General features: G+C 49.0%; 1 protein-coding gene across 1 annotated transcript in view; it reads right to left on the bottom strand.

Annotated features, from left to right (window-relative positions):
- LOC105887086 (endoplasmic reticulum aminopeptidase 1-like) overlaps positions 1 to 8,934 on the bottom strand; it is a 67,817-nt gene that overhangs the window by 4,616 nt on the left and 54,267 nt on the right. The gene's annotated exons all lie outside the window — the stretch shown is intronic.

The following is an 8,934-nucleotide window of genomic DNA, read 5'->3' on the forward strand; positions in this document are numbered from 1 at the left end:
ATGCCACGGCACTCTACCCAGGGGGACAGCTTGAGGCTCTGTCTCAAAAAAATAAAAATAAAAATAAAAATAAAACATCTTCCAATATATTAAGTTGGCTAGGTGCCTGTAGCTCAGTAGTTAGAGTGCTAGCCCTCTGCACCAGGAGTGGAAGATTTGAACCCAGGCCTGGCCTGCTTAAGAAAAAACCAAGCTAATATAGTAAGTTAAAAAGAGCCCTTGTGAAACAATGGAGAAAAACAATTCCATTCATATAAAATAACACATATGTGTACCCAGAGGAAATTCGAGGAAGAGGTTCCCAGAGATAGAAGGAGTAGTTATTTCAGGGAGCTATGATGGCGATAAATTTTACTTTTTAAAAAATTCTTTTTGGTAGCATCTGACTATTTTACCTTGATAAAATACAGAATTAGAAAAATAAGCTATTAACAAAAATTGATTTTAAAATTTAGCATAACCTCTCCCAAAAAAAGTCCCCTTATTAAAGAAAAAAAAAATAGAACCAAAGTAAAGCAGGTAGGATCCCTAAAAATGTTTTAACTGATAGAAAAATATTTCCTCTAATGGGCTGTTATGGATTGAACTCTCCATCCCCAAAAGATATGCTGGAGTATCTGTGAACGTGATTTTATTTGAAAATAAACCAAGTTATAAGATGAGGCCCTCAGGCTGGGCCCTAATGCAGTATGACTGGTGTCCTTTCAATATGATAGATGTTCGAACACAGAGGAGAGTGGCCAGGCGACGGCAACTGTCTCCTGTTCAAAGACACAAGTGGCAGCTGTCATCAGACAAGGAATGGCAGGGATCCATGGCCACCCCCACATGTGAGGAAGAGGCAAGAAAGGACCCCACCCAGAGTCCCGGAGAGGCCTGGACATGCTGACCCCTTCATCTCTTCTCCTAGTGTCCGGAACCATGAGAGGAGACATTTCAGTGGTCTGCAGCCACCTAGTTTGCAGCACTTTGTTATAACAGCTGCAGGACACCTGTGTGGGCCGCAAGAATTTAAAATGTTTATTATATCTCAGAAATCTAACCAAATAAATAGGTATTTAATAGAACTGGGGGAAAGAAAATCAGCTAAAATAACATGAAAAGGGAGACTTCAAAAGCAAGGAAAAATACAGTGAGCCATTTTCACACTATAAAAAAAGACATAAGAGCAAAGCTGAGGAGACAGGTCAACAACCAAAGGAATTTTACAAGACAACCCATCTGAAATAGTAAGTGTAATGTGTGCAGCACCTACAGCTTAAAAGAAATTACCTCTTTTCCCGTTGCTTGGCTCTGGAGGCATTTTTATAAAACCATGGGAGTTCTCAGAGAGACTGCCAGCATATTCAGTAACAACTGTGTCCGGAGGTGCTCCAGGGCCAAGAGCAGGAGCCGCTTGTGGAGGATGTCCCAGGACCCTCGGCGGCTCTGCAGATGGCCCTCCTCCAGCTCCCCTCCTTTGGGTGGCTTTGGAGACGGAGCCCATGCAGGATGATGGCAGTGGTGGGCGGCTGACTGTGACTTCTACTTGGGCAGTTTCCCAGAAAGCCAGAGTGGCGAGATATGTGCAAATCACGAGATCATAATGAACAGGGATGACACGCTCAGGAAGTCACATTTTATTCCAAGGAAACGGTGGTGTCCCATGAGGGGCTTCTGGAGATTTAGTTTCACTGTTCTGACCCCATGAAGGAGCTGACACAGTTAAGAGTCACCAGAGAGGGAAGTAGACAGGACACGGCTGCAGGTGGCCACCTGAGGGACAGAAACACCATTTTCTTGTCGCACCACCTAGTGGCACAAATGTGCAAAAGCAAAAATAAATCGGTAAGTAAAAGTTATTAAAAGTTATTACGGAGACAGGGTCCACCCAGACATCAAAAATAAATAAAAACTTCCCAAAGTATTGGCTGGGTCTTTTCCTGCAAGTAAAACTACCTTCCTGATGTTATTAATTCATAGAGGGAAAAGTTTATGGTTAGTAATAATCAGTAACACTACTAGAAAGCATCATTTGGTTTCAATGTTTCAATTATCTCTACCATTCGGGGGCCAGGCCCAGGGGCTCACGCCTGTAACTCTGGCACTCTGGGAGGCTGAGGCAGGAGGATCGATTCAGCTCAGGAGTTGGAGACCGGCCTGAGCAAGAGCAAGACCCCGTCCTTACCAAAAATAGAAAAACTAGCAGGGCCTTGTGCTTATAGTCCCAGCTACTCAGGAGGCTGAGGCGAAAGGATCGCTGGAGCTCAAGAGTTTTAGGTTGCTGTGAGCTATGACACCATAGTACCCTACCCGAGGGTTGGGGTGGGGGTGGGGACGGGGGCAGAGTGAGACTCTGTCTCAAAAAAAAGCAGAAAAGAAAAGAAAAAGCAGCACTTCCTTCTGAACCTAGCGCACACAAACTCCAGCGGTATGGGAAAGTCTTCTGCCCTTCCCCTTTCTCTAACTTAACTTGCCGCCCCGCGGGGGAGGAGGCACCCGGGTAGGAAACTCCACCCGAGACCCTAATCTGAATAAAGCCGGGCTGCAGCCAGAACGAATTGGGGAGAAAACTGGTGCAGTAGGTGCAGGAGCAACAGGGTGGGAAGAGACCCCAGGACATTCACGCCCGCAGATGCCGCAACGCCCCCACCCCACCCCAGCAGTTAACCCAATGCCACCATCGGCGAGGTGCCCTCCTTGGCCAGGGTGACCAGATTTTAACATCGGTAAGACGGGACAACATGGCCGGCCGGCTGGGGCGGGGCGGGGCGGGGGGGGAGGGCAGGGCCTGACAACAATGCAAACTTTGATAAGCAGTTCTCGATAATCACCTCTCAGCAATTATTTGTTATTATTACAGTTTAACATTATGAAATTAACAAAAATAATATAAAACTCATATTCTGGTGAAATAGCCACATGGCAGCCGAAAACTGTATATTCTTTTCTTGTTCTCCAGCCCGTTCGTGCATTTTTTCCAAAAATCGGGACTTTTTAAAAATGCGGCGGGACGCAAGACAAATTGTTGAAAAGCGGGACGTCTGGTCACCCTATCCATGGCCCTACTTGCCTCCACCGGTTCCTCCTGCTGACCCTCCTGCCGGGCAGGAATCTCATAGGGAGGCCCCGCAGACTGACAGCGGCGCGACCTGCGGAGTGCCCGCCATGCGCCCCCGCCGTGTCCGGCGACACCCGCCCGGCTCACAGCAGGATCAGACCCAGCCAGCTACTTCCCAGCTCAGCTCTGCTCCCCGCGTCCCACGCGCGCCCCAGGCCCTTGGGCCCCTGGCGGGCGCAGGAAGGGGACCTGTGCCTAGTCGGCTCTTCCCCGAGGGGACAGAGCGCGCAGCACCGGAACCGCCTCCTCCTAGCCCCATCGCTCCGCCACCGGCAGTGAAAGTGGAGCCCAGAGAGCGGCGCGCGGGCGCAGAGGGGAGAGTTGGCTGAGCCCTGCCGGGGCGGGGGCGGACGCGGAGGGGCGAGTCAAAAAGCGCTGCAGGGCGCGGACACGGAGGCCCGAGTCGGAGGAGCGCTGCAGGGGGCGGGTGTAAAAGCCAAACTAGCTCCGTTTTGTTGTTTACCGCACAAGCTCCATTCTTGGCTGTTTAAAGCACAAGCCCCATTCCTTGCTGTTTATCGCATAAGTTCCATTCCTAGCCCCTTGGCCCCAACCTCTGCCAGTGAAACCTGCAGGGCCACTCCCTGCTGCGTCTCCCCTACTCCAGGTTGCACAGCCACTGAGCTGTAAACTGAGTCACCTTAGGCAAACAGCTGCTATAATAAACAATAAGTTTCTATTACCTTGAAATACAGGTAATCAGGCTGCACCAACTCTAGCCCCCGGTTAAGGGGCCCCCCCACCCCTCACCTGTACCAATCCAAATTCACCTTTACTAGTGAAATCATCAGCTACCAATGCAAATCCTCCTTTGCTTCCTCCTTTACTAATGAAATCACCAACCACCAATGAAAAGTGTACTCATACTGGACCCTACCCCTCTTGCTTTCTGTACCCCATTAAAAACTTCCTCCACCCCGGTTCCGGGCTCGCCCTAGGCTTGCATGCAGGAGAGTCCAGACCAGTCTGAATAAAATCTCACCCTGTGCCCTTTACATAGGAGCGTGTCTTGAGCTCGTCTGTTGGGGCTAATTTCGAAGGAGTTTTTCGGACCTGACACAGAGGCGCGAGTAGGCAGAGCGCTGGGCCCAAGACGGGGAAGAGGAGCCGGAAGCCAGAGCGACCCAGGGAGGCCGCTGCGGGTTCTAAGTGAGCGCTGCAGGCTGGGAAGCCAGGGCACCAGGCAGGAGGAGGACCCCTTTCTGAACTCAGGTCCTTCCTCGGTGTGTGCTTTTTTGATGGGGTGTTTTCCATGAGGTATCCATTAGCGTCGTGGGGCTCGGGACACCCCGCAGGGCTGGGGCTCCATCGCGGACCAAGGCCGGGCAGGAGCACCCAGCCCACGGAGGACTGACGGGCTAGACGTCCACGCCTGTGTTTATTGATTCCCTACCAAATGTCACACACTCTGCTAAATGCACGTGTGCATATGTGATTTTTTCAGCCATCCTGTAATGTAGTATTACACTTTGCAGATGAGAAAAGTGAGACAGGTTGGCAACCTGCTCAAAGTCAAAGAGATAGTGAAACTTATTGCGCCCTAAGTAGGTCTGTTTGACTCAAAATCCATGCTTTTCCACTAAATCACACAGTTCCCTCAGGTAACTGTTCCTCCCCACCCTTCGACCCATCACCATTTCACTCCCTGCTTCTAACTGTGCTTCGCCAGGCAGCCCCATGAATTCCCTGTTCTGAAAAATCTTGGCGTCTCCGGATTTTCTTTCAGTGAGAAGTAGGTTATGTTGCTATAAAAAAGTGACCGAAACATACCAAAGGCTTAACAACACAAAGCTTTATTCCTCACTCATACAGTTGGGTAGGGGACTCTGCACTGACGGCCATGCAGGACTCAGGCAGACAGAGGTTCACCATCTTCTGGCTGATCTTAAGCCCTGGGCCTTCTGGGTCACCATACCAAGAAACAGAAAGTGCAGAAAGTTTTGTATGCATCCGCTTTCTACCACCGCAGTGCCGAGTAACATACCCCACTTCCACTCACGTTTCACTGCCTAGGATGAGGAAAGGCAGCTAAGCACTGATAGCATTGTGAACCACGTGGTGTCAGAGGGTCAGATGGGCCTGGGTGTTGCCACCACTCCTCAGTTTCCTTAGTCCCAGATGTGAGTCAGGGGAATAGGGAAGGTCCTACTCAGGCTTAAGCCACTGAAATAAGTACCACTTTGGGCTATTACAGATCAATGTTTTTGAAATATTGGATTCCAGATATTGTCAAGTGATGTCCAATTTTGCTCTGATTGATTCAGTTCCACCTTCAGTAGCTTTTAGACAATGAATATTGTCATGTGGCCCATTCCTTCTGCTTTGCTGCCAGAGTTGCTGCAATTTTTATCATGTTACTGCTCTCCTATTTGATGTAAAATCTTACTCAAAATCATGATGTAAACAGCCAAAACCAGGGCTTTTATGATCAAAGGGGGCAGCTCCACCCACTCTGCCTTGCCCACTGCCATGCGCCCCACCAACAGGTACGTGTACCGTGGTCCCCAGCAGAACCTTGCCACAGTCTCCTAGGGCCCTAGAACTCAGTTTTTAAAAAATGTAACAGGGCATTTGTTTTTAATGTTGTTGTTATATGGATACCTTTTGTTAAAAAAAATTAATGTCCCTTGTTCTTGGTTAAGAGGATGACCCTTTTTCCTATGTGCCAACTTGCAGGACAGGCCTGCTCAATAACACCTACCCGATGTCATTAATAAGCAGAAACAAAGAAGAAGGCAGAGGCACCGAGTAGGAAGGCTGTATCAAAGCAGGACCCTGAGCTCAGGACGACTAAGAAATTCCTCTGAGATGTGGTTTGAACACATTTACATATACTTGACCCCACTGGCTCTTCACAGGGCACTTTTGAAGGTGGCTTATACCTACATTTCTCTACAATGAAGAAACAGGATTTGAGAAGGTAAATGACCTACCAGGAGCCACCATCTGGGAAGAACCTGCTTTAAAATGAAGCCAATCCACAGGAAAGCAGAGTGACAGAAACAGAGTAACCCCAATGAAGCCCTAGATCTGGCTGTCCTGCACAAGTCCAGCTTTTGGACTTTCCAGTCAGCAGGGCCAGGGAATGCCTCTCTGGTGTAGTCAGCTGCTTCAGAAAGAGTCCTGAGTCACCATGTGACAGAGCAGTACAGGTGCGAGCAGGGATGCAGCCTCTGCAGAACAACTGGAATTACCGGTGACCTGTTGAACATCTACAACTGCTGGGTCCTGAAGAACCTTCTAGATGTCATGAAGACTGATTATAGGTTTTCTATTTTCCCCACCTCCTCAGGTACTTATTTCCTAAATGATTGCCTCCCAAGGTGACCTGAGCATGCTTCCAGTTCCTGTGGCCTGAAAGAATGCAGGAAATCTACACTTTTTCATCTCTGCTAACTATTTGACAGGGTGCGTGTCACTGCTGTATGGCCAGCAGTCTGTATTTTTTTTTTTTTTTTTTTTTGGAAGAGTCTCATGATTTCACCCTTGGTAGATTACTGAGGCACCATAGCTCACAGCAACCTCAAACTCTTGGGTTGAGCCTCCTGAGTAGCTGGGACTACAGGTGCCTGTCACAATACCTGAACTCCTGAGTTCAGTTACTCCACCCACCTCAGCTTCCCAGAGTGCTAGGATTACACGTGTGTGCCCTCTGTGAGGCCCAGCAGTCTATATTGCTGTTGTTTTGCCCTTGGCTCATTTCAACAAAGAGGTAAATCACCATGATGCTTTTTTTTTAATTGCATTTCTTTCATTGCTAATAAGGTTGAACAGATACACTGAGCATGTGTTGATTGGATGTTTTTGCTTTTTATTTTCTCTTTTGGGATGTGCATGTTTATGTTTCTTGCCAATTTATCTACTGGAAAATCATGACTTAGTTCTACAAAATTTATCATGAGGGGGAAGATGGCCAACTGGAGCCAGCTTTCAACAAAAGTTCCTGGCTGGAGGAAGAGATAATAGCTAGAAAGAACCCAGTAAAACTGAAGGTCGGGAGCTGAGCTGAGAGAGAAGACTGATAACTGCACGTCATCCCTGCTGAGGTAAGCTGTGACTCCAAGGAAGAAAATTTCAGGTACAAAACCCATCCCAAAAGGATGAGGGTCTGTCCCCTCCAGCAAGAGAGTGGCTTTCTGTATGACCTCTACAAGCAATCAGTGAACTAAAGGCCTCTTGTCTCACCCCATGGGAGAGAGTTGCTGGAGGCTGGGACTTCTTCTCCAAAGAGACTCTGCTGAGCCTGGGCATTCTCTTGCCCACATGAAAGTTGAACAAATTTTTTCCCTGCCATGTTGAACTCCCAGTCCACCCTTCCTGTCTCGCATGGCAGTCTAGAAGCCCAACTCCTGCAAAGACCAGAATGTCTGTGGTTCTTTGTTAGGTCTGGGTATTGCATAGGCCACAGGAGCGCAGCTGTGCTGAAACAGTGAATCCAGTAACAGTGCAGAAAGGCATGGGGGGTGGGGGGTCTGTCTGGCCTGGCTCTGGGAAATCAGCTGCTGATTTGGAAATTTGGAAACCCACAGAAGGCTCGGGAACCCGCGTGGGGGTGTGGGAACCCTCTCAGAGGCACCTGCTACATACTATCAGCCATAGTAGAGCAATCCCACCAGGGTCAAATTTCAGAGAGACACCTCCCCAATTCTGTGGATTGCCAGAGGGAGCCAGACCTCGCCCTGCAGAGGTATCAGAGGAGCAGTGCGGCTGGGGCAGAGGCACACCTCAAAGGGAGAAAAACATTTGCTGCTTTGTTAACCTCTGGCTTGCAGCAAACTCAGGTAGAATACTACCCAGTTTCCATTGAGTACCTGAGGTAGTCAGGCTCCAGCTGCCCCTGCTGACTGGTGGCTGAGTGTGGCAGCCTGGCCTAGGAGGCATTGACTCCCCTGTGACTCTGACAGGTGCAAATTCCTGCCACCTTTGCTCATTGGAGGGAACTGGGCCACAGCCCCATAGGGTTACCAGAGACTGGGCATGGTGGATATGCAAGGTGGGGAAGGAGGCACCAGTCCCCCTGGACTAACTCTTTTGCTGGGTGGTCCTTTCTGACTCCATGGAGCACCAGAGCTAGTCACACTTAAGCTGCCAGTGGACCCCTGCTGACTATAGTTGCTACAGACCTTTTGAACTCTTCCACCTTATCTGCATTTGTGCTGACCAAGACAGTTAGTTTGGAACTCTTGACTTGCACCAATTGCCCAGGGACCCTCCAAGGTTGTGCCCTGGTTGCGTTGAAGTGGGACAGTCTGATTCTCCTTTCAGTTTTTGCATGGGGGGGGGTCAGGAGGGCAGGATGTCTTTGCTGCTGGTACTACTCCACAGTGGAGATTTCAGCCCAAAGCCACAGATTCACTTGGTTTGGATAGGGACAAGCTGAATACAAGGCAGAGCCACCTAGCCCCCTCACACCAAGCAGGTCCCTAGAGACTCAGGTTGCATTACTGAATGGGACCTTTGTAAAGCAGTAGGGGAAAAGCCACAGTCACCAGTCCCAGCTTTTTGGTAAAGGGCTGGTTAATTACAGCTCTAGGAGCCTTCAATCCAATTTCACTTTACCAGCTTCTCTAGCCAAACAGTGAAAAATAATCGTGGGGCATAATCAGTGGAAAAAGTCTGGCAGAGTAGATCAACTCCCCCAAGGAACAACAAAGGAGACACAACAGAAGATCCCATTCATAAACAAATGGCTGAGAGGTCAGAAATCAAGTTCAGAATTTGGATGTCAAATAAGATTAATAGAATTGAAGTAAAGTGGGAATTAGAAATCAAGGAGTGGTTCGGCGCCTATAGCTCAACCGGCTAGGGCGCCGGCCATGTACACCTAAGGTGGC

Source organism: Otolemur garnettii, unplaced genomic scaffold (assembly GCF_000181295.1).
Source record: "Otolemur garnettii isolate 467f Iridium unplaced genomic scaffold, OtoGar3 scaffold00045, whole genome shotgun sequence".
NCBI lineage: Eukaryota > Metazoa > Chordata > Mammalia > Primates > Galagidae > Otolemur > Otolemur garnettii.